General features: G+C 44.3%; 1 long non-coding RNA gene across 1 annotated transcript; it reads right to left on the reverse strand.

Annotated features, from left to right (window-relative positions):
- Positions 1 to 22864: 22864 nt before the first annotated feature.
- LOC123065946 (uncharacterized) lies at positions 22865 to 24744 on the reverse strand. The gene is made up of 4 exons (XR_006431186.1): positions 24226 to 24744; positions 23912 to 23979; positions 23225 to 23304; positions 22865 to 23113 (listed from the first exon to the last, which is right to left on the reverse strand). It is a non-coding gene; the product is annotated as an uncharacterized lncRNA (long non-coding RNA).
- Between the last annotated feature and the right edge of the window lie 346 nt (positions 24745 to 25090).

Here is a 25090-nt window from a genome sequence, read left to right on the forward strand (position 1 = left end):
CAACGCCGAAGACAAGACTGCACGCCAAACTCATCGTCATTGAAGCCTGGTTCAGGGGCAACCGAGGGAGTCCTTGATAAGGGGGTATCCGGACAGCCGGACTATATACATCGTCCGGACTATAGAAGCGTCAAGATACAAGACTCAAGACTTCGGCTCATGTCCGGATGGGACTCTCCTTTGCGTGGTAGACAAGCTTGGCAATCCGTATATTATGTTTCCTTCCTTGTAACCGACTCCATGTAAACCCTAGCTCTCCAGTGTCTACATAAACCGGAGAGCATGGTCCTTAGAAGGCCGATCACAATTACAATCATACCGTCATAGGCTAGCTCTTAGGGTTTAGCCTCTACGATCTCGTGGTAGATGTACTCTTGTATTCCACATATCTTCAATATTAATCAAGCAGGAAGTAGGGTTTTACCTTCATCGAGAGGGCCCGAACCTGGGTAAACATTGTGTCCCTTGCTTCCTGTTACCATCAACCTAAGACGCACAGATCGGGACCCCTTACCCGAGATCCGCCGGTTTTAACACCGACATTGACCGCCATGCGTCTCCACACGAATGTCGCCAGCGGTGGCGGCGCTGACCGCCGTACGCCTCCACAAGAACGTAGCCAGAGGTGGCGGCGTGGCTAGAGGACGTTAGTCTATGACAGCATACTGTGGGAGCGAGAGGATCGCCGTGCGTCCCCTCGACAAACCGCGGCGCCAACGTATCGGTGCGGCGGGGAGGGCAGCTTTGGCGGAGCGAATGGAGTGGAGGGGGACGGGGGGAGGGGGGTTTGGGGAATACTATTGGCTAGTTGGCCGAAGGGCGGATGAATCGGAGTTGCGGGGAATTTTTGTGTGTGGGGGGGGGCAGGATTTTCGCGCAGTGGGCGGGGGGAGTTTGGCGCATGGTCAGTTACTCCAAGTGCAGTCCCACTTGTCAATGAAGAGGCAAGCCGAAGCTCGTGAGTGCGACAAGAGTGCTGTGAGTGTACCACCTTTTTTCCTCAAAAAATAACTAGGTGCTTCGCCCCCTCAAAAAAAATTTTGTTGCTTCGCGCGATCCATCGATACTACTACTAAAACAGCGCGGCCGGGTCTTTTCCCGCGCGATATGCTGGGAGGTTGGCTTAGTTGGATTTTTCAGGACGAGTAGTGCTACACCTACGTAATCCTAGTTACGTAACTAGCGTAATGTGAAACGTGCGAGCTGTTGATTGTAGATTGGGGGGAGGGAGGGGCCCACCACCATGAAAATTAGGGGAGGAGAGAGAGAGGCAATTTACGTTAACCCTTTCGTAGGTTCCCATAGATGTAGAAAGATGTGAAATGCGTGAATGTGTAGTGAACGTACTATTGGAGTGCTTAAGATAATTTGTGTATGTATAGACCCTGTGTGTTTATTTTACTTCACATGTCAGATTTGTCTTGGTTCAATAAAAAGCAGAGTTGGTGATGATGGTGTGCCTGTCATCCTGCAATATCGGCCGTCCGATCTATATCTAACGGATAGGAAGGAAACTATGACAATTTACCCGCACTCCACTCCACATTTGAAGATAAGGCCTTCCTTTGTTCATCCTTTTCTCCCACAAGATCTTGATCTTCCGTGCAACGCACGGGCATCTTGCTAGTACTCCTACAATATGTATATTATTGTGAAAGTTTGTATACACCGGCCGAGATTAATGCAAACACGGCAGATTTTCATTACATTTCGAACTTTTATATGACAGAAAAATAAAAGAAACCCGACCCTAAACCTATTCTACGTCCGTACGGCGGCGACCGACGTCCTCCATCTGTGATCTCTATGTACGGGGGCGGGGTTCAAGACCCGTGAGGTGAAGGTGTGGTCTCCGGCGAGGAAAAGTAGAACACGGGAGATGGACCGGCTAATTGGCACACCATGCCCTGCCGCCTCCCATGCCCTACTCATCCTCGGAGGAGTCCCCGACCTCGGCGGTGCCGGACGTTGGACGGCGGCAAGAAGGACGCGTGGCTGACGATGCTCCCGTTGTCGGCCACCAGCGCGGCCACCGCTTGTGCGGTCGCGTCCGCGTCCGGCTACACCGCTATTGCGTCGCAAGAGGCGACTTGAGCGAGGGCGGTGATAACCCACAAGTGAAGGGGATCGCAACAGCTTTCGAGGGTGAAGTACAACCCAAATTTATTGATTCGACACAAGGGGAGCCAAAGAATATTCTTGAGTATTAGCAGTTGAGTTGTCAATTCAACCACACCTGGATAACTTAGTATCTACAGAAAAGTGTTTAGTAGCAAAAGTGGTATGATAATAATGGTAACAATAGAAAAAGTAAAGATAAATGTTTTGGGGTTTTTGTAGCAGTTGTAACAGTAGCAACGGAAAAGTAAATAAGCGGAGAACAACATATGAAAAGCTCGTAGGCAATGGATCAGTGATGGATAATTATGCCGGATGAGATTCCTCATGCAATAGTTATAACATAGGGTGATATAGAACTAGCTCCAATTCATCAATGTAATGTAGGCATGTATTCCGTAAATAGTCATACGTGCTTATGGAAAAGAACTTGCATGGCATCTTTTGTCCTACCCTCCCGTGGCAGCGGGGTCCTAGCGGAAACTAAGGGATATTAAGGCCTCCTTTTAATAGAGAACTGGACCAAAGCATTAACACATAGTGAATACATGAACTCCTCAAACTACGGTCATCACCGAGAAGTATCCCGATTATTGTCACTTCGGGGTTGTCGGATCATAACACATAATAGGTGACTATAGACTTGCAAGATAGGATCAAGAACACACATATATTCATGAAAACATAATAGGTTCAGATCTGTAATCACGGCACTCGGGCCCTAGTGACAAGCATTAACCATAGCAAAGTCATAGCAACATCAATCTCAGAACATAGTGGATACTAGGGATCAAACCCTAACAAAACTAACTTGATTACCTGGTAAATCTCATCCAACCCATCACTGTCCAACAAGCCTACGATGGAATTACTCACGCACGGCGGTGAGCATCATGAAATTGGTGATGGAGGATGGTTGATGATGATGACGGCGACGAATCCCCCTCTCCGGAGCCCCAAACGGACTCCAGATCAGCCTCCCGAGAGAGATTAGGGCTTGGCGGCGGCTTCGTGTCGTAAAATGCGATGAAAATTTCTCCCTGATTTTTTTCTCCCCGAGACGGAATATATGGAGTTGGAGTTGATGTCGGTGGAGGTCCAGGGGGCCCACGAGATAGGAGGCCGCGCCCTAGGGGGGGCCCTGTCTCGTGGATACGCTGTGGGCCCCCTGGAATTAATTATTTCGCCAAAAATTCTTATTAATTCCAAAAAGTGCCTCCGTGGATTTCCAGGACATTCCGAGAACTTTTCTTTTCTACACATAAAACAACATCATGGTAGTTCTGCTAAAAACAACATCAGTCCGGGTTAGTTTCATTCAAATCATGCAAGTTAGAGTCCAAAACAAGGGCAAAAGTGTTTGGATAAGTAGATACGTTGGAGACGTATCAACTCCCCCAAGCATAAACCTTTGCTTGTCCTCAAGCAATTCAGTTGATAAACTGAAAGTGATAAAGACAAACTTTTACAAACTCTGTTTGCTCTTGTTGTTGTAACATGAAAAGCCAGCATTCAAGTTTCAGCAAATATTACGAACTAACCATACTCACAATAACACATAGGACTCACAATTACTCACATCAATAGCATAATCAGCTAGCAAGCCATAATAATAAAACTCGGATGACGACACTTTCTCAAAATAATCATAACATGATATAACAAAATGGTATCTCGCTATCCCTTTCTGAGACCGCAAAACATAAATGCAGAGCACCTTTAAAGATCAAGGGCTGACTAAACATTGTAATTCATGGTAAAAGAGATCTAGTCAAGTCATACTCAATATAAACCAGTAATAATGAATGCAAATGACAGTGTGCTCTCCAGCGGGTGCTTTTAATAAGAAGGGTGATGACTCAACATAAAAAGTAAATAGATAGGCCCTTCGCAGAGGGAAGCAGGGATTTGTAGGCGTGCCAGAGCTCGATTTTAAAATAGAGATTGAACAACATTTTGAGCGGCATACTTTTGCTATCAATGCAACATCTATGAGATGGCTGTATCTTCCATACTAAATGCATTATAGGCAGTTCCCAAACAGAATGGTAAAGGTTTATACTCCCCCAACCACCAACAAGCATCAATCCATGGCTTGCTCGAAACAATGAGTGCCTCCAACATACAACAGCCCTGGGGGAGTTTTGTTTAATTATTTTGATTTACTTTGATCTTTTTGGATCATGGGATTGGGCATCCCGGTTACCGGCCCTTTCTCGTGAATGAGGAGCGGAGTCCACTCCTCATGAGAATAACCCACCTAGCATGGAAGATATAGGCAGCCCTAGTTGTAACATGAGCTGCTCGAGCATACAAAACATAATTTCATTTAAAGGTTTGGAGTTTGGCACATACAAATTTACTTGGAACGGCAGGTAGATACCGCATATAGGTAGGTATAGTGGACTCATATGGAACAACTTTGGGGTTTAAGGAGTTGGATGCACAAGCAGTATTCCCGCTTAGTACAGGTGAAGGCTAGCAAAAGTCTGGGAAGCGACCAACTGAGAGAGCGACAACAGTCGTAAGCATGCATTAAAATTAATTCACACCGAGTACAAGCATGAGTAGGATATAATCCACCATGAACATAAATATCGTGAAGGCTATGTTGATTTGATTCAACTACATGCGTGAACATGTGCCAAGTCGAGTCACTCAATTCATTCAAAGGAGGATACCATCCCATCATACCACATCTTAATCATTCTAATAGCATGTTGGCACGCAAGGTAAACCATTATAACTCATAGCTAATCAAGCATGGTACAAGTAACTATAATCTCTAAATGTCATTGCAAATATGTTTACTTCATAATAGCTGACTTAGGAACGATGAACTCATCATATTTACAAAAACAAGAGAGGTCGAGTTCATACCAGCCTTTTACTCGCACGACCGAACGATGTGTATAATAATAAGAGTGTACGTGCATTGGACTAAGCTGGAATCTGCAAGCATTCAACTCAAGAGAGAAGACAAGTAATATGGGCTCTAAATTAAATAAACAACCATGCATATAAGAGCCACTAAGCATTTTCAATATGGTCTTTTTGACCCCCAAAGGAAAGAAAAGAAAATAAAACTATTTACACGGGAAAGCTCCCAACAAGTAAAAGAAGAACGAGAAATCTTTTTGGGTTTTCATTTAAATTCCTACTACAGGCAAGGAAATTAAACTAACTATTTTTTTGGTTTTTCTCAATGTTTATCAAACACACAAGAAGAAAACTAGAAAAAGAAATTTAAACTAGCATGGATAATACAATGAAAGAGTATGAGCACCGACGACTAGTGTGTGAACATGAGTGTAAAGTCGGTGAGAAATACATACTCCCTCAAGCTTAGGCTTTTGGCCTAAGTTGGTTTAATACCAAGGACCGCCTGGCTGATATCCATAAGTGAAACTGGGGTAGTACTGAGATGCAGAGGCTACCGCCTCCTGAGCAGCAGCATGTTGGCGAGCTGCCTCCATTCCCCTCTCATATTCAGTTGCTTCTTCCCTGGTGACAACATATCTTCCTTTTGCCTGATAATCATAAAGGTAGGGAGCAGGAAGAGTAACAGGGACGATGTTGCATCTGTCATAGGTTAGTCGATAATGGAGGAACTGTTCATTCCTCTCAAGAAAATGATGATCAAACATAGCTTCTTTATCCAAATAAACAGGAGGTACAATCATATCCCCCTCTCGTGGAGCTATATTAAGAAAATTAGCCACATGGGTTGCATAAATTCCTCCAAAGAAATCCCCCTTCTACTATTATTCTGCAACCTACGTGCAACTATTTCCCCCAAGTTATAACCTTTATAACTTAACATAGCACTCTTGAGGACACAAAGATCAGGTGCACACATCTGACATACCTCGTCCTTACCGTTAATGCTTCTACCAATAAAGAGAGCAAAGTAATGTATAGCAGGAAAATGAATGCTCCCTATGGTAGCTTGTGCTACGTCCCTAGATTCTCCCGCAGTAATATTAGCAAGAAAATCTCTAAATTCTGATTTGGGAGGATCATTAATATTACCCCACTGTGGGAGTTTGCAAGCAGTTGTGAAATCCTCTAAATCCATGGTATAAGACGTATCATAAATATCAAACATGACACTAGGAGAATTATGCGCAGAAATATATTCGAACCTCCGCACAAAGGAATCGGTCAATTGATAATATTGAGGACACTTATCTTGTAAGAAGTCCTCCAGCTCGGCATTATGCACATACGCGTCAAATTCTTCCTTGAGGCCTGCTTCGACCATAAAATCATCGGATGGCCACTCACAAGCCCATACATTTGCGTCCCTTGGCAATTTAATATCTTGTTCACGTATAGCAATCCTTGGCCCTTTCTTTGCCAAGGAACCTCCTTGGTACATTCTTCTAAGCATATTTCTTTTTCTGAAAATTTCTGAAATTTTAGTAACTTCAAAATAAAAGTGAAGAAGACTAAACAAGATTGATAGCAACTACTCCTACAAGTGCCTAGAGCCTATAACATGCATTGAAATTGCTTGGGACCTTAACATGCAAGCTCAAGAACATGGTCACCTAAGCAGCAAATAGTTGCAATGAATAAAGCACTAGAACAAAAACTAATTGGACCAATGGAGGAGTCACATACCAAATAACAATCTCCCAAAGCAGTTTTATGAATGGAGCTTTGAGCTAAGAGATCGAAAATCGCAGCAAAACGAGCTAGAGCTCGTGCTTGAGCTGGATGGGGATTTTTCTGGGTAGAAGATGAAGTGTGTGGGAGCTGGCATAAGTGAAGGGGAGCCACCAGGGACCCACGAGACAGGGGGCGCGCCCTATAGGGGGGGGCCTCCTCTCTCGTGGCCTGGTGCTTGCCCCTCCTGCAGTGTTTTCAGTGCCTAAAATCCTCAAATATTCCAGAAAAAATCATACTAAATTTGCAGGGCATATGGAGCACTTTTATTTTTGGACTATTTTTTAATGCATGGATAATTGAGAAAACAGACGGATAATACTATTTTTGCTTTATTTATTCTAAATAACAGAAAGTAAAAGGAGGGTACAGAAGGTTGTGCCTTCTAGTTTCATCCATCTCGTGATCATCAAAATGAACCCGCTAACAAGGTTGATCAAGTCTTGTTAACAAACTCATTCCGAATAACATGGAACTGGAGAAATTTCGAATAACACTAAGTTACCTCAACGGGGATATGAAAATCCCCAACAATAAGAATATCATATATTTTCTTGACAGTAGGAAGAGGAAATTCAAAACCTCCAAAAATGATAGTCGGAACTTTTTCAATAGAATTGATGCTATGAACTTGAGATTGTTTCCTCGGAAAGTGTACCGTATGCTCATTGCCATTAACATGAAAAGTGACATTGCCTTTGTTGCAATCAATAACAGCCCCTGCAGTATTAAGAAAAGGTCTACCAAGGATAATAGACATACTATCGTCCTCGGGAATATCAAGAATAACAATGTCTGTTAAGATAGTGACATTTGCAACCACAACAGGCACATCCTCACAAATACCGGCAGGTATAGCAGTTGATTTATCAACCATTTGCAAAGATATCTCAGTAGGTGTCAACTTATTCAATTCAAGTCTACGATATAAAGAGAGAGGCATAACACTAACACCGGCTCCAAGATCACATAAAGCAGTTCTAACATAATTTCTTTTAATGGAGCATGGTATAGTTGGCACACCCGGATCTCCTAGTTTCTTTGGTATTCCACCCTTAAAAGTGTAATTAGAAAGCATGGTGGAAATTTCAGCTTCCGGTATCTTTCTTTTATTTGTGATGATATCCTTCATATACTTAGCATAAGGATTTACTTTAAGCATATCAGTTAAGCACATACGTAAGAAAATAGGTCTAATCATTTCAGCAAAGCGCTCAAAATCCTCATCATCCTTTGACTTGGATGGTTTAGGAGGAAAGGGCATGGGTTTATGAACCCATGGTTCTCTTTCTTTCCCGTGCTTCCTAGCAACAAAGTCTCTCTTATTATAACGTTGATTCTTTGATTGTGGGTTATCAAGATCAACAACAGGTTCAATCTCTACATCATTGTTTTTGCTAGGTTGGGCATCAACATGAACATTATCATTAACATCATCACTAGGTTCATGTTCATCACCTGATTGTGTTTCAGCATCAGAGATAGAAATATCATTGGGATTCTCAGGTGTGTCTACAGTAGGTTCACTAGAAGCATGCAAGGTTCTATCGTTTTTCTTTTGCTTCTTCTTAGAAGAACTAGGTGCCTCTAAATTATTTCTCTGAGAATCCTGCTCGATTCTCTTAGGGTGGCCTTTAGGATACAAAGGTTCCTGAGTCATTCTACCAGTTCTAGTAGCCACTCTAACGGAAAAGTCATTTTTATTATTCAATTCATCAAGCAAATCATTCTGAGCTTTGAGTACTTGCTCAGCTTGAGTAGCAACCATAGAAGCATATTTGCTAACGCGGTGAAGTTCATCTTTAACTCTAGCCAGATTATCACCTACACGTCCTATCTCGAAAGCATTATTCTTTAACTCTCCACCAACATAAGCATTAAAACTTTCTTGTCTAGCCATAAAGTCATCAAATTCATCTAATCATGGGCTATGAAATTTAGTAGAGGGTATTTCAACTTTATCATATCTATAGAGAGAATTTACCTTTACTACCTGTGTCGGGTTATCAAGATAATGTGGTTCTTCAGGCGGTAAATTAAGACCATGTATTTCTTCAATAGGTGGTAAATTCTTAACATCTTCAGCTTTAATACCTTTTTCTTTCATTGATTTCTTTGCCTATTGCATATCTTCAGGACTGAGAAATAAAACACCTCTCTTCTTCGGAGTGGGTTTAGGAATAGGCTTAGGAGTTGGCTCAATTGGTTCAGGAATTACTTCAGGAACTAGCTCAGGAAGAGTCCAATTATTTTCATTAGTCAACATATTGTTTAGTAATATCTCAGCTTCGTCGACTGTTCTTTCCCTGAAAACACAACCAACAGAACTATCCAAGTAGTCCTCGGAAGCATCGGTTAGTCCATTATAGAAGATATCAAGTATTTCATTTTTCTTAAGTGGATGATCAGGAAAAGCATTAAGTAACCGGAGAAGCCTCCCCCAAGCTTGTGGGAGACTCTCTTCTTTGATTTGCACAAAATTATATATTTCCCGCAAGGCAGCTTGTTTCTTATGAGCAGGGAAATATTTAGCAGAGAAGTAATAAATCATATCGTGGGGACTACTCACACAACCAGGAGCAAGAGAATTATACCAAGTCTTAGCATCACACTTTAATGAGAACGGAAATATCTTAAGGATGTATAAATAGCGAGACTTCTCATCATGAGTGAACAAGGTGGATATATAATTCAACTTGGTAAGATGTGCCATAACAGTTTCAAATTCAAGGCCATAAAAAGGATCAGATTCAACTAAAGTAATAATATCAGGATCAATAGAGAATTCATAATCCTTATCAGTAACACAGATAGGTGAAGTAGCAAAAGCAGGATCAGGTTTCATTCTAGCATTAAGAGACTGCTGCTTCCATTTAGCTAATAATTTCTTAAGATCATTTCTATCATTGAAAGCAAGAATTTCCATAGTAGCTGCTTCATTCATAACATAACCCTTAGGAACAACAGGTAATACATAATCATTGGGGGAACGTTCATCATCACTATCATCAATAATAGGTTCTTCAATATTTTCATTCCCCCTAACTCTAGCAAGTTGTTCATCTAGAAATTCACCTAATGACAAAGTAGTATCACGCATAGAAGTTGTTTCATCATGCACAACATAAGTGGCATCATCGATAACATGCAACATATCAGAATTCATAGCAGTAGCAGGTTTAGGTGTCGCAAGCCTACTAATAACGGAAGGAGAATCTAGTGCAGAGCAAGATGGCAGCTCCTTACCTCCCCTCGTAGTTGAGGGCAAAATCTTGGTCTTAGCGTCTTTCAAGTTCTTCATAGTGATAAACAGATATAAATCCCAAGTGACTCAGAGAATAGAGCTATGCTCCCCGGCAACGGCGCCAGAAATTAGTCTTGATAACCCACAAGTGTAGGGGATCGCAACAGCTTTCGAGGGTGAAGTACAACGTAAATTTATTGATTCGACACAAGGGGAGCCAAAGAATATTCTTGAGTATTAGCAGTTGAGTTGTCAATTCAACCACACCTGGATAACTTAGTATCTGCAGCAAAGTGTTTAGTAGCAAAAGTGTTATGATAATAATGGTAACAGTAGCAAAAGTAAAGATAATTTTTTTGGGGTTTTTGTAGCAGTTGCAACAGTAGCAATGAAAAAGTAAATAAGCGGAGAAAAATATATGAAAAGCTCGTAGGCAATGGATCAGTGATGGATAATTATGCCGGATGCGATTCCTCATGCAATAGTTATAACATAGGGTGATATAGAACTAGCTCCAATTCATCAATGTAATGTAGGCATGTATTCCGTAAATAGTCATACGTGCTTATCGAAAAGAACTTGCATGACATCTTTTGTCGTACCCTCCCGTGGCAGCGGGGTCCTAGCGGAAACTAAGGGATATTAAGGCCTCCTTTTAATAGAGAACCGGACCAAAACATTAACACATAGTGAATACATGAACTCCTCAAACTACGGTCATCACCAAGAAGTATCCCGATTATTGTCACTTCGGGGTTGTCGGAACATAACACATAATAGGTGACTATAGACTTGCAAGATAGGATCAAGAACACACATATATTCATGAAAACATAATAGGTTCAGATCTGAAATCATGGCACTCGGGCCCTAGTGACAAGCATCAAGCATAGCAAATTCATAGCAACATCAATCTCAGAACATAGTGGATACTAGGGATCAAACCCTAACAAAACTAACTTGATTACATGGTAAATCTCATGCAACCCATCACCGTCCAGCCAGCCTACGACGGAATTACTCACGCACGGCGGTGAGCATCATGATATTGGTGACAGAGGATGGTTGATGATGACGACGACGACGAATCCCCCTCTCCGGAGCCCCGAACGGACTCCAGATCAGCCTCCCGAGAGAGATTAGGGCTTGGCGGCCGCTCCGTGTTGTAAAACGCGATGAAACTTTCTCCCTGATTTTTTTCTCCCCGAGACAGAATATATGGAGTTGGAGTTGACGTCGGTGGAGGTCCAGGGGGCCACGAGATAGGAGGCCACGCCCTGGGGGGGGGGGGGCGGGGGCCCCCCCTGTCTCGTGGACAGACTGTGGGCCCCCTGGCATTAGTTCTTTCGCCAAAAATTCTTATTTGATCCAAAAAGTGCCTCCGTGGATTTCCAGGACATTCCGAGAACTTTTCTTTTCTACACATAAAACAACATCATGGTAGTTCTGCTGAAAACAGCGTCAGTCCGGGTTAGTTTCATTCAAATCATGCAAGTTAGAGTCCAAAACAAGGGCAAAAGTGTTTGGAAAAGTAGATACATTGGAGACGTATCAGGCGGCGACCTCGAGCTTCATCCCCGAAGACAAGCTCTCCCGCAGAGCGTTCGCACTTGCGGTCATGGCGGATGTGGTGCCAGGTAGGAGGATGATGCGCTATGGTGTGGAGGTTAGTTGGGCGTTGCCGCTTTAAGTAGCGCATTCCGGTGAGGCCAAGCGTCCGGGTGCATCATTAAATCGCCGGAGTTGGTTCCTCGGGCACCAAGCCTCTTAACAACGACATACGAACGGTCAACATGAATGCGGGCAGCTGGCGCCGGCTGTGAAGGCACCGCACGACGGGGCGATGGACGAGGGTTTTGGTGTGCCAGGGTAGTCAGCTGCGGTCGTGGCAACGTTGGAGATGCCCTTTGCTCACATGTGATCCTCGCATGTCATTGAAAAAGCAAGACGACCCGGCATGGTCTCAGGTCCAGATGATGCAGTTGGTCGCGCTACACCACTCCGCGGACGTGTCGCGGCGCCCTGTGCATCCTCGACGAGCCGGGTGTTGGGATGTGTTTGGATTGTGGCCAAAGTGCACCTTACCAAAATTTTGGTCATGTCCCAAAGATTGGTCTTTGTTTGGATGGTTGCCATTTTTTTTGGCATGCCAATGAACTCTAGCCAATTCTAGTTCATTTTTCTTGCCAATGTCGGCCAAATCATGGGCAACCAATACCTCAACCAAAATTTTGGTCATGACCCAAAGATTGTTCTTTGTTTGGATGGTTGCCATTTTTTGGCATGCCAATGAACTCTAGCCAACTCTAGTTCATTTTTCTTACCAATGTCGGCCAAATCATGGGCAACCAATACCTCAACCAAAATTTTGGCTACCCAATGCTTTGATGGGGCAACCTTGGGCACAAACCAAACATACTGTTGGTCGTGCCACAACACTAACGCCACCCTCGGCACACTGAAACCGACCGTTTCTAGCGACGATATGAGCGTGTCGCTCACCGCGGTCGCCGTGTCCAGAGGCGATGCTGGAGCTGCGCCCCGTTGTTGGCCCCAACGACCCACATGAACGGTTGTCGGTGGCGAGGAGGTCATGGGCCAGCTCCTCCATTGGACTAGTCTGCGCTACGTCGTCCCGAGGGGTGTGCCCCACATGTCGATTTCCTTGTTTTCCCGGCCATATTCGAGCATCAATGCTCCGCGTTGCGCATTAGGCCTTTCACTATGTAGGCCAAGCGAGACAATTTATTGTTTATTTGAGCAGTTCAAGTATAATCATGTGGCATTTGCTTATTTCTCATTCCTCTCCAACCCTCTTCTCCATCGATCATGTCGCCCTCCAGTCGAGTCCATCCTCCCGCATGCCTCATTTGAACATTCCGCCGAGTATCATTTGCATGTACCCACCCTAGTCCTCTTTTAATAGATCTCTGGACCCCGAGATGAGATCGAGAGGGAACGAGTGCAGGCATGTGATACCTAAGGCGGATTCAAAATTTTGAACCGGTGATCATAGCATCCGCAAATCATATATAAAGGGTATTCAATGTTTGTTTCATTTCTGAACGTACAATATACTCCCTCATATCCTTTCTAGTTTACATATAGGTTTTATGTGTAGTCAAAGTATCTCTACTTTGATCAAGAAGGTATCAACATTCAACAGCGCCCAATCAATATTGTTAGATTCGTACGTACTCCTAGATTTGTACTCGAGATGGCTTCCAATTTGACTATTGACAAGATTAATAGTACTCCCTCCGTTCCACAATACATGACTTCCATTTATTAAAATATAGATGTATCTAGACATGTTTTAGTATATAGGTACATCCATTTTTGAACAAATGAAAGTCAAGTAATTTTGAACGGAGGGAGTACATGAGATGTATAATGTGAAAATTATATCATTGGAAACTCCTTTCACATACGAATTTGATCGTATGCTTTGTGTAAGTTGCATGTCATATATTATTACTCTAACATTTGGTCAAAGTTAGCCTCAAAAAACACATTAGGCCCTGTATAGTAAATGGAAGGAGGGAGTAGTAGTGGAAGTGGATCCTCTGACGTAGGTATCCCTACCTTGCCCTCCCTTTCGGTCACTTACTGGCGGACCCCATGCTTGCTAGGCCCTGCATGTCAGTTACTCAATGGGTTCGGCCACGTCAGGGGATCCTTATCCGTAGTATACTCCCTCTTTTTTTATTTACTCCGCATAAAATGGAGCGAGTGGTAGTATAATAAATGACGCGGGCGGGGGAGGGGGACGGACGTCGGTTTGCTCTCAACTGCGGTCCCACAAGCGAGCGAAAACGCAAGATGAAGCGCGTTCCATTCGGTGAGCGACGTGGAGGGTCCAGTGTGCCGGGCTGCAACGCGAACGCGACAAGAGCGATGTACAGTCAAAACCGATTGACCAGTCGTCACCAGAACCACTATTCACACCAGAACCTTGGCTGCTTGGCCTATGCCAGCCACTTCCCTAAAACCACATTAAATCTCTAGCCCATTCCCCCACCTTTCGATCCCCTAGCCCGCTTCAAGCGTCCTCTAGTTCACCGGAAAGCCATGGTGCGCCTCAAGATCACTTACTATAAGATGCTGACGCCAGAGTGCAGCACAAAAATCGCGGCGGTCGGCGCCACAGACCTCCGTTCCCAAGCTCGCTTTGCGGCGGGCCAATCCCCGAGTTCTCTGGAGCCAAGCTACGAGGAGGAGGAAGCCGATCCAATGTTCATGGCGGAGGTCGCGGCGCAGAAGGCCCCCGATGGGTATGAGACGATGGACGTCGACTTCGTGCCGGCGTCCGAGTACCCCATGGTGCAGGCAAACCAGCGGTTCAACATGGCGATACTAAAGGAGGACCGGGAGGCAGGGGCTCAACTCGATGTGGAGCATGCGCATGCCGCTGCCATCGAGGCTCTCCTGCAGGCGGAACCGGATGTCGTGGATGTGAACTGGGCAGCGGAGGCTCAACTTGAGGCAGAGCGCGCAGATGCCGCTGCCATCGAGGCCCTCCTGCAGGCGGAACCGGACATCCTGGACTTGAACCGAGCGGAAGAGGCTCAACTCGATGCAGAGCGCGCGGATGCCACTCTCATCGACGCCATCCTGCAGGCGGAACCGGACGTCCTGGACTTGAACCGGGCGGCGGAGGCTCGACTCGACGCGGAGCGCGCGGATGCCGCTGCCATCGAGGCCCTCCTGCAGGCGGAACCGGACGTCCTCGACTTGAACCGGGCTATGCTCTCGTCCGTGCAGAGCGCCCGCACGCTCCGCTTGAACGAGTAGCTGGAGGCCGAGGACAACCACGGTGCGGAGACACACGTCGGCAGCTACGACTGGTTCGCGCCGGCAGCCAAAGACGACGAGGCCGTCTCTTTCCGCGAGCGGTGATAGTTTTTCTTTATGTTGTTGTTTTTATGGATCTTTTGCTGTGTAAAAACTTATATTTGTTATGAAAGTCGCCTGACTTGGGTCAGTCTACCATTTCAGGCGGTTGGATGAATATCCTACATCTCCTAACCCTTCTTTCCTTCTTCCTCACCTCTTCTTCTTCCCCAACAGACCACCACACGGGCCGTACGGATACTCCCCAACATGCGTTGGATAAACATACTCTATGAACGAAAATTATGTGTCAGCGATAGGATGGCTGAGTTTGGTTTGTTCATATGCGACAGCACGTGTCAGTGAGGGTGCGTTCCCTTGGTTGGGTTTGCAGCATGTAGGAGCGACTGTGTGAAGGTGCGGTGCGACCGCGGTGTGCAGGAGCGATCGTGTGAGGGTGCGGTGCGACCGCGACAGCCATGCGCAAGTGTACCTCCTGCTCATTTTGAAAACTTTAGGCAAGCTTGGCAAAAATGTGTGGCGAATTTTGGCAATGCAAGGCCTAGACCCAAACAGGATAAGTAAGTACGTACTAGGAGTACTAGTGTTAAAAAAGAAAGGCGGGGTTTCCCTTCGCGGGATTTAATCGATACAAATCCTCGTATCACGTGTCACTTAATGCATATTTTTTTCTCCAAAGACCAAAGAGCTAACCATCTCACTCCTCATCGCTTGATCAATGCAGCGCCATGCAAACCAACCTTCTCACTTCCACATGCATGCAGGGGATATTAATGTACTTGGTTGATAACCCCATCAATTTTGCCTCGATTAGTGTTAGTGGCCCTTTGCAAATTGTAATTTTGATATACTGGCTTTGTGTACAAAAAAAATGGAGGTACCAGTAACTATATTTTACTTCCTTCCCCATTGCGGTGACGTCGATGATATCTTTTTTTTGTGGTTTGGCGAAGTGCGTTCGACGGAGAACACCATTGAGGGAGACCACGGTAAGTCGTTCGCAAGTGCCGCCTGCAAGCCGAGACAACCACCTTATTTGCATCCAGGAAGTCCGTTGAACCAAAGGACTAGTACTACTAGGAGTACTAGTGCGGTGAGATGGTTTGTCGAAGAAGACGATGGAGAAGCGGAGTCAGCGAAGAGAGAAATGATGGTTGCTTCGTCCGTGCTTTTGTGATTTGACGCCTCACTGCTTTGTGATTGTGATAGAAGGGACATGGGAGTAGACTCTGTGCTCTATACTGTACTACTAGTACATGCGTCCAATCATGGGAGAAAGAGGAGAGACGTTGCATTTTTCTATTCCTTCAATCAATCAATCAGGGAGCTTCTGTTCCATCTTTTTGGCTTTGGCAACACCGTCCACAATGGTTCCCACGATGCCAAAAGCTATTTTCCCATTTGGCTACACATTGTGGATGCCCTTAACCATACCACTTGGTTTTGATCCTGTGTGCTATCTATACAAATCTCAGTTATATTGATCTAAAAAATTATAGAATCAAGATTAGTAAAAAGGAGGTGATTTTGCCACGTGGATGACGGGGGAGGTTTCTTATTTTCGGAGGACGTTATCCTGGCGGTTTGCTAACATGCGGTCCCATGTGTAAGGGCTTTACCATGCCGATCCACGTCCCACATGAGGCAGAACAACGGCAGAAGCAACACGTGGTTAAGTTGAAGAAGATGAGGGAGAAGCGGATTCAACAACGAGTGAAATGATGGTTGCTTCGTCCCTCCAACTTCTTTTTTAGCATTATTACTTCGTCCCTCCAACTTAACTGTGGGAAAGGTGCAGCTTTGTGATTTGACGCCTCATTGCTCATTACTACGCCGGCGCCATGACTGGGGTGCTTCACCCCGGCTGCTCTGCACTGTATTCCGGTATGGCACGTGGACCCGGTAGCTTGATGTCCCACATGTCGGTGAAAGGGACTAGAAGATTTATGAAAGCGAGCGCTCCACTCTTACGACGGAGGAGTAGACGACACGACGGCCCAGTGAACTGTCACTTGTACTGTATAGTACTATAGTTTTGCTGTTTCGCACGATCCATCGATACAAACCCGATTAAACAGGAAAGGGTGGGATTTTTCCCGCACAGTAGATGATACTGACCATACATTTCAAAGGCAATTTTAATGTATGCAAACTGAATAATTATAAGTAACAATACGATATCTAGTAAAACTAAAAAAACATATGATTTATTGTGTTAGAGTGTAGTAGTAGTGCTATAACATGCGAGAATGTGTAGAGATGTAGTTTTGGAGGGCCTACAGAGAGAAAAGCGTAATACGGTCACCGAACTTCTATATAAGCTTATTACGGTCACTATATACGTTTTGCGGTGATTATACGGTCGCTTGCTCACGGTTAAGCATCGGATTGCACTCTGTTGACTGGCCAAATAGTCTGCGTGGCGCCATGTTGACTATTTAAATTGACCATGTTCCTTGTGGGTCCCACCTGTCAGTTCGCATAGGGAAAAGGTCAGATAAACACAAATTTACACAGGCGCGACAAGGCTCCAACCCGTGCGCGGGAATCACCTAGTTGTGTATGTGTCTGTCAGGGCCTGATGTGTGCGCATACACATGTAGGTTGAGCACTTGAGTGTGAGAGTGTGTGTTGGTCATGTGGTGTACTGGTGTGTGCATGCATGCGTGCGTGTGAGTGTTGCGTGCGTGCGTGGCTGCGTGTGTACGTGTGAGTGTTGCGTGTGTGCATGGGTGCATGTGTTTGTGAGAGTGTTGTGTGGATGCAGTTCGTGTGCATGCGTGCGTGTGTGTATAATCACCACACCTGCTCTTGTGTGTTAAAACAGACGGCTCAGCATACCAATAAAAGGCCACCTTGTCCGCTGTGCCCGCGGTCATGACTTCGAACCACCGTCCAAATATTTTTTTGTCGTTTGTTTTCATTATTACTAGCAAGATACCTGTGTGTTGCACGTAACATCAAGATGCATTTGTATGACTTGTTTATCTTGTGAGAGAAAATGATGAACGAGGGAAGGCCTTATTTGCAAATGTGGAGAGGTGTGTGGGTACCTTTTTGCAAAATTGCCATAGTATCCTTCCCATCCATCAGATATAAATCCGACGGCCTATATTGCAGGATGGCAGGGACACCATCATCACCAACTCAGTTTTTTATAAGAGTGTATTTTTTGTATTTTATAAGAGTGTAGATGTAGAGTAGATACAAGTCGATAGGTGGGGCACGATGGTAGTGAGATAATGTGATGCAACACTAGAGGTGCCATGTGGAGCATTTAACTGGTCAACTAGTCATGTCATGAGCAAATATAGAATTGTACGGTGAGCCCGTGACTGTATAATAACCACTAAACGTAAATGGTGACCATAATGAGTGGATTCTGAAGTCCAATGTTCGTATCGTTCTTTTGCTTCAAATACAATGATCGTCATTGCATATATCGCAAGAGAAAGATGAAACATGCGTGAATTTTCTGGGGGCTTACTTTTAGAGGACCTGGAGATAGTTTTGTGTGCATACATGAAAGGGGCGTACAGGGGGGTATGCGATGGATAGAGAGATGCTCTTCGTTTCTCTTTATTATGACTAACTTTGTATATAGTATTAAAATATACAAATTCACAGTGCGTAATAAATATCATTGTGGGCACCATGCAATGCAAATTAGCATTTGTACACCTCCATATAACTTTGTAATGTTGTATATATGTAGAAACTCTAAAATAATTTTTTGGCCACACTTTATTCAAACGGAATGTTGTATGCAAAATAAACGTGAAGAGAAGGCTTTTTAGATCAATGGGGTTTGTGATGTAACATGCGTGAATGTGTAGTTGATGCATTTGGCGGGTCCTAGAGAGGTATGTGTGTGTATTACGAGTGGTCTAGAGAGAGAGAGAGAGAGAGAGAGAGACGAATATGACGTCACGACGAGAGATTCCATTCCCTTGGGTGTGTATATGCAAGGGGGGGAGGGAATAGAGGCACCAGGAGAAAATTTCTGTGTGTGTGGTGTTTGTGTTGGTATGTGTGGGTGCGAGAAGATAATGAGACGTGGGGGCAGAGGGTGTGTCGCCGCGTGAGGTCCGGTGGGTCGAGGTGAGGCCCTTCGTTCGGTTCCGTCCTGCGCCACATTGGCCGGCCCGTGTCGCATTTAGGAAGACCCATGGACGACTAGTCGTACAAGACAAAGATAGCAGAATTGTGAAGGACTCTGTGTCCACTGACAAAACCGGCTAGGATTTGTAACCCTAGGTTCTCGGACTAAGGTAACCCCTTTATCTCTCATATTACTATTCATCCAACCTAACTTTAAGGGGCATCCTACAGAATGCTCTGCTAGAATCATACTCGTCGATTAGGAAGAGAGCTGTGAGACAATGCGTGAGAGACATTCCTAAAGATAATGTGCGTACATGAGACACGTAGGCAGGTCCATGTATATAGAAAGGGTCGATGGGGATTGCACGTGTGTATGTTTGCGAGAGGAAGAGTGCTTGTGATAAAGGTTAGTGAAAACAGTTGTAAATGGTAACGAGAGGGAGGGAGGGTAATATCTAGAGCATGTGTGCGAGAAAGACACCTCTGGACAGAGTGTGTGAGCATGTGTGAGATACCACCGATGGAGAGTGAAACTACACGTAAAAGACTGCTGTACACATTGATTAAAGATATAAATTGTATCCAAATATTAGGATGGGATCATGATATTTGCAATTCGCGTGAGGAGCGGTCATTGATCCATCAGACATCTAGATTCTATCGAATTTGAGCATGTCTATGTTATTAGTCGACACAATTGATCCACATAGTTAGTATTTTGAACTCCAGACAATGCATCGCTTTAGCAATCGAATACAAACATGAGTATAGTTCATGTTGTGTGTGTAAAGCACATTATACATACGAAAGTTACACAATGAACATTATAAACAGCTACCCATGAACTAGCATACATTTGAATTCAACATGAAGTCCATTCAATTATTTGAATTTGATATCATGGCATTTGTAAACCATACCTAAATTATGGGGGCACCAATCTTTGCTCTGATTTTGTACATAATAGCATATGTAGTCGTGTACAAAATAGATTCAAATTTAGCTCCTCCATTCCAAAATAATCGTAGTTATAGGATTTTCAAGTGTCAAAATTTCAAAAAGAAACGGATAATTTAATGAGGTTTTTAAACATACAAGGTTAAATATAATGTTGTCTATTTAGGTCAATCCTCATAGTTCAAGAGTACTCTAAACGTGAATGCTTGTGTTTCAAAATTTCGAACGAAGCGCCAAAAGAGCCTCTACTCGCCCCGAAACCGCATGAGACCAATGTTTGGTAGTACAAGGAAATTACTTTTCTAATAACTCCGACCCGTGAAACCTACCGGCCCGATGTCCAAAGGTCTAAACCGGGGTAGGTTTGTAGCTTCATCTAGACGCCACGTAACCGCCTCCGAAAAAACATTCATACACAATGGCCGCCTAAGCACACATGCGCGCGGCCGAAATCGCTCCCGCCCACTATTTGGGACACCTGGGATTACCATCCTACCCCTGAACCGCAATAGGTCCGAAATTTAAGAGGGGGGCAAAGTTTGTACTTTCCCCAAATTTCAAACAAGCGCGTCCCATCTTCTATTCAAAAAAGCCAACAACAAGCGCGTCCCAGACCGAAACATGGTTCTCCCCCCACCCGTCCGATTCCCCATTCGTACTCCGTGGGCGCCAAAACTACCTCTCCACCAGCCGCGAAACCCCGGCGTCCTCCGTCCGCCACCCCATCCCACCCATCAACCGCCGCCTTCCTCCATCACGCTGGAGCCGATACCCCGACGTCGGCGTCCACCGCAACCTCAACCGCAACGCCCTCCCCGGCTAGTAGTTGAAGCCGAGTCCGAGCAGTCCGTACCCGAGCCAGTTCAACCATGCCGTCCTGCGCCTCACCACTGCCGCTCCAACTTCACCACCGTCCACGGCACCGGAGCTATTCCTGCTACGTCGTCCTTCGCCGCCTCGGATCTGCTTCCCCTCCGCCGATATACAGCCACGACAACACAGTCAACAATTTGGCCATGGGTTTGTCCAAGGAACAACGGCTCTCCAAAACATCGGTTCCCCCGGGAAAAACAAGAAGATCACTGCGACATATCAACACCACACTGGCAACTGATAGGTGTACTCCTCTTCCCTTATTCATGCAAATCTTACGTGTCTGCTTGCACGGTATTCATCCCACAGAAGACACTAGTTGACCGCTTCTTCTTCATACTAGATGTTCCTAGTAACTCGCGATGCACAAGGTTTCTCCTCATATACTATTTCACCTTAGCTAGAGGTCCGTCGCCCCCCTGAATTTCAATTTCTGGCTAGTTGATTCCCAATTAATGGAAGCATTCCCCAGCATAACAGGCACTAGTACCCCTATTACACCGGGGAAGCAGCGCCTTGGTGTTTATCTTAGGGGCGTGTGCAGCCTAGATCTACTTTATCCTTAGCCCTCAATACAATGTGAAGAAATAGACAATACATTAGTGATGGTACATAGTCATATGTTTGGAACCTGGTTTTATTATGTACTTTGCTATAAAATACAACTAATATTTTACATGGGTTCACCAGAATAAGTTTTGTATATAGACCAAAGCTATTTTGTTTGGTTTTGCTGCCTCCTTAATATCTTCTATTCTGGTGCTACTAATGTAAAACCTCAACTTTTCAGCGAGCTATGGAAAAAATGGTGGAACCGCCACCTTCTGAAGGTGGCGAGGCAACTATAACCGCAATGTCAGCTCTTGCTGCAGTGGGTCAGTACCTGTCCACTAACAGTGCCAAAAGCACGTTCCTGCGTAATACTGGGTTGGTTGTTAAGGAAATATCGTCCAAACGGCCTCATGATCAAGATATGCAAGCTCAAAGCAATGTTGTATCTGCACTCCCGACATAAGTCCATTCCCTAATAGAGACCCTTTGTGAAACAATGAGAGGCATTGTTTGATGTCTTCAAGATATGCATGGTTTTGAAACCAGACTATCAGACATTTGCTATGTTGTTCAGGAGCCTAGGGGAAATGAAGGTGAGGGTTATGGCGCTCCACCGGACAATACAACATGAAAACGTAACAGTCAGGTCAAATGAACTAAGCTTCTGAACTTCTGGTGGTGCATTTATCTGCTAGACTGTTAAGTTTTATGCCAACCTTCCTATTGTTATATAGTTGTAATTTGTTTTGGTGCGATACAAAATTTATTCCTAACATGCAGCCACCGGCTGAAGAAAATAGCAAGCCATTTTTGTATAGTGTAGGGTGTTCCCTATATTTGCACTGGTGGCGATCTTTGATGCCGAGTGGATGTAATCTGTGCAATCGCCTTAATAGCCTAGCATTAGTTTCGGCCTTATTTATTTCCTAGTCTTCTTTTTCCCTGGTTTTCTAGTGGCCGCAATTACCATGGGCCATATAAGGGCCGTAAGATCCATGGGTCTCCTACAGGCCGTCGATAAATGGGCCTCCAACAGCACTACAACAAAAATGCCCTGTAGAGACGCTCAATGTAGGTGCTAAAGGCGCATTAAATCATCTCTAGCAGATTTTAGAGTCGCTCACCAAAGCGTCCCATGAGCGTCTCCTCACGCACCGTCTCAAAGACAATTGAGGCGCTTTGGAAGCGCGTCTACATGGAAATGAGGCGTTTTGAGAGCGTCCTTACAAAGCGTGTCTACCTAGATATGAGACGTTTAGAGAGCATCCTTAAGCCCAACATATATGATATATCCTATTTATATTGTATAAAAAATTATTGTATAAAAAATAGACTACCACAAAATCCATGGACGCGCTGAAAAATTCATACTAGATGCAACAACATATATGATCTATCCTATTTATATTGTATAAAAAATTATTGTTCAATTGCACTTAATGAAATTACTTGCTAATACCAAATAATTTGACTCTCATTTAGATATGAGAATATATTAAAAAATTGTATGTCATCGCACAAAATAATAATGTTGTATTACACCATTACAGTGAGAAGGAGCCAGTAGTAGTTTACAAACTCAATTGTACACATTGTCTATAAAATAATTACATGTCTCACAAACTAGTTCAAACATATGTGACTTGTAGTATCTACATGCTGATAATGGAACAATAGCTCCTTGTTTTCTCTGCCTCTCTAGTTTATCCTTGTGGTTGCCGCCTTTAAAATCCGTTTTTTCTGCAAAGAAAGGCAAATGAGATATAAATAAATTCATTGGAACTTCTACTAGTAAGTTTTACTTTGCTGAACAGACAACCATAAGAACAGAGAAGAGCAACATTTACATACCACATCGAGGTAAACATGCACTGCAGAAATTCAATCTAGTCTCGTAGATGTCATGTAACCATATTAAGTATAGAGACATACTGTAAAAAGAGAGATAAATCTTGATGTCACCGATGGATACGCTAAGGTGAGAATGCATAAAGTATATTTGTAAGAAAAAATAAGAACAATTTTCTAAGAAGTATATGTACAAAAATAAGAGCAGTTTAACATACAGGGACTGAGTTCTCATGGTTGTTGACACTAATAATATCTAAGTCTTAATACTAGCTCTGCATAAGACGACATTTTCTCATAAAAAGACTGAATTCTCATCACATTAATAATCTTCAGTCTAATACAACATTTACACAAGGGAGCATCACACCATTTAGCTGCTCCAGACATGGTGCAAGGCATGTGACACAGATGTTTCAGTGTTTCACATAAGCGCATATGATTAAATCTTACCAAACATGATAATATATCCATCCAGGGAGCTCTCTTTACCAGATAACATGAGAAAGGTTTCTGCAGATGAGAAACTACATGTATGATAGTAGAAGGCATGCTTATTCCAGATAATATTAGAACATGGGTGCAAAATTCTCATTTTCATTTATGGTGGGAATGAGGTGCTTTGATAGTTGATACACGAGCTTTAATTATTAACCGCATGAAAAAGAAAGGTTCGTAAAGAACACTGACCATCTTGTATTGTCAGGGTATTCTCAGAGGTTGTTTATCAAACACCTGCATACGTGAGTGTCCATAATCTGGGAGAAAACAAGGAAGAAAGCTATGTGTAAGATCGATATTAAATTGAACCAGTGGTATAATTAGTAAAAAAATAGTTCAGAAAAAAGACAAAGTAGTGTTGTCCTATCTTAATATAGATAATCTGAAGTACGTGGAGTGTCAGATTCTCCTCCACAATTAATTACGCATGAAGGTAGAGGCTCCAATTTTTTACTTTGAATGAATTGATAGAACAGCTGAAAAGAAAAAGTAGATCGACTCACCTATAGATGAACTGACCAAGCTATTGCTAAAGATCTAGTGACCAGCCCTTGTGCGCTCGATCGCAGGATCCCTTATGGCCTCCAAAATCACCGTGTTCGTGAGGCTGGGCCGCCGCCTGGAGGACGGGCGTACTGGGCTGGGCCGCCGCCTGGAGGATGGCGTCCCCGGGGCTGCTGCTGGCGGCCGGCGAGCGCAGGGCGGTGGACCTACGATGGCGAGTACGGGGTGGGAAGGAGAGGAGCTCGGCAGAGAAGGCGGCGTGGCATGGTGGCGCTAGGTTTAGAGGTGAGAGATCGATCTCTTTTTTCACAGTAGTTATCTTCCTAGCCCATATCGCACGATGTACGGCCGTGGTGGGTTATTTTTAGTGGGCGACAGTGGTTGAACAAAATATACGGAACCACCCAGATTTTTTTAATCAGAAAATCAAGGGACGATGTGCCGCGCGTCTCAAAAAACGTCCGTATGCATCAAGTGGATTTTAGTAATGAGACGTACACAAAAGCGTCGAATCGAAAACGTCTCTACATGGCTATTTTGTTGTAGTGCAGGGACGTAGAAGAATAGGTCGGCCTCGGGCCGTCGGATAAATGGGTCTACATGGGTCGTAAACGGGCGTAATTGGTATTGGCCCAGCACCATAACGGGCCGTTAACAGGCTGTAGGACAGCAAAGGCTTAATTCTGTCACAGGCATAACGGGTCATTAATGGGCCAAAATATAGGATGGGCTGGAAACGGCGCAACGGGTTAACATGCCAGAAATGGGCCTACTCTTGCCATGGGCCGAATTTGGCCCATTAGGGTAACAGGCTAGTAACGGGCCGACTCTTGCCATGGGCCAAATTTGGCCCATATAGGGGAA

This window comes from Triticum aestivum, chromosome 3B (assembly GCF_018294505.1).
Source record: "Triticum aestivum cultivar Chinese Spring chromosome 3B, IWGSC CS RefSeq v2.1, whole genome shotgun sequence".
Classification (NCBI taxonomy): Eukaryota; Viridiplantae; Streptophyta; class Magnoliopsida; order Poales; family Poaceae; genus Triticum; species Triticum aestivum.